Source organism: Aplysia californica, unplaced genomic scaffold (assembly GCF_000002075.1).
Source record: "Aplysia californica isolate F4 #8 unplaced genomic scaffold, AplCal3.0 scaffold01546, whole genome shotgun sequence".
NCBI classification, from domain to species: Eukaryota; Metazoa; Mollusca; class Gastropoda; order Aplysiida; family Aplysiidae; genus Aplysia; species Aplysia californica.
This window is the reverse complement of record NW_004798816.1, coordinates 26,250-27,636: the sequence shown is the minus strand read 5'-3', so window position 1 is coordinate 27,636 and position 1,387 is coordinate 26,250. Positions and strand designations below refer to the sequence as shown.

At 40.1% G+C, this 1,387-nt stretch overlaps 1 non-coding gene across 1 annotated transcript; it reads right to left on the bottom strand.

Moving 5' to 3' along the window:
• Positions 1 to 1,087: 1,087 nt before the first annotated feature.
• On the bottom strand, positions 1,088 to 1,159 carry TRNAG-UCC. Its single transcript has one exon. It is a non-coding gene; the product is annotated as a tRNA-Gly (tRNA).
• Positions 1,160 to 1,387: the final 228 nt, after the last annotated feature.

The window sequence follows — 1,387 nt, the reverse complement described above, 5'->3', positions numbered from 1 at the left end:
AACTTGCAGCACAATGAGGTCATATAAGTGCCGAAGATTAGAAGTCTTACAATGGAGTAACAAACATAAAAAAGAAGGAGGGGAGATAAAGACGATCCGATCGAAGATGTTTGATAGAAAAGAAGGAGCGAACCACACCAGAGCACACGCCAATCACCCACTGAAAGTCTCTGAGTTCTGTTAAAGGCTTAACTCTCCTAATAACAGCAAACACTGATTTGTTGCCTGTTCTGTTAATCAGAATGTAAGGTTGGTGCCTGTAGCTATACACAATCATCATGCAACAGACATTTATTAGCCTGTCTTTTGACTGTTAACTGCTGTTATGAAAAAAAAATGCCGAAGCCTAGAGTAAATCTAGACAGCTGCACACTTCCACGATTGCAAGTAAAGCTTTTAAAATTAAATTATGTCCAAAACGTGGCAAACCTTTCTCTGTCAGAACTGGTCTCACTGTATTGTTACCAGTTCTGTTAATGAGAATGTAGGGTCAGTGCCTGTAGCTATACGCACCCATCATGCAACAGACATTGATTTATTAGTCTCTCTGTTGACTGCTTGTCTGTAAAGAAAATGCCGAAGCCAAGAGTGAACTGAGAAGCCAGCAAGCTGAGCACATCCGCAAATGGAAATGGAAATTTCAAAAATTAAATGCTCAAAATGTGTCAAATTTTTACTCTGCCAGAATTGGTCTCATGGGCCTTGGTAGAAGCCACAAGTCACATTGACCTTCAGTTCTTCTAATTCATCTAAGAATTAATCATAATGTTATTCTCATCTGTGGACGCTCTATTATCATTACAGAAAAATTGGATTAGGGTGTGCTAACGGTTTGCCTTGATTCTTTATGGTTTTATTATTTTTGTTTCGAAATTTCGTCCTACTACAAACGTTCTTTGATATTACCCTTTGACTATAAGAACTTATAATACCTGTTGTTTGAAGGTAGACAAAATTATCAAATGAAGCAAATGAATGTTAGGAGAAGAAAGAAGATAAGAGAGAGAAAGAGGGTAAAAGAAATTAGGGGGATGGGGCATTAAAATAAGCTTAACGATTTCTTCTTTGAGAGAAAAAAAATAAAAAGTGCGTCAGCCGGGAATCGAACCCGGATCTATTGCTTGGAAGGCAACAATGCTAACATTTACACCACCGACGCTTCTGTCCAAAGTTTGTTCTGAAACTTTATAAGGTTTCCCGAGAGCGTTTTTTTTCGCTGAGTCAGCATTCTGGTCATCCGTCCGTGTCTGGAAGAGTGGGGAGATAAGAACTTTACAGCAAGTGGTGTGTGGGAGAGAGAGGGAGGGAGGGAGAGAGGAGAGAGAGAGAGAGGTGAGATGAGAGAGCGAGGGGGTGAGAGAGAGAGAGACTGAGAGAGAGAGAGAGA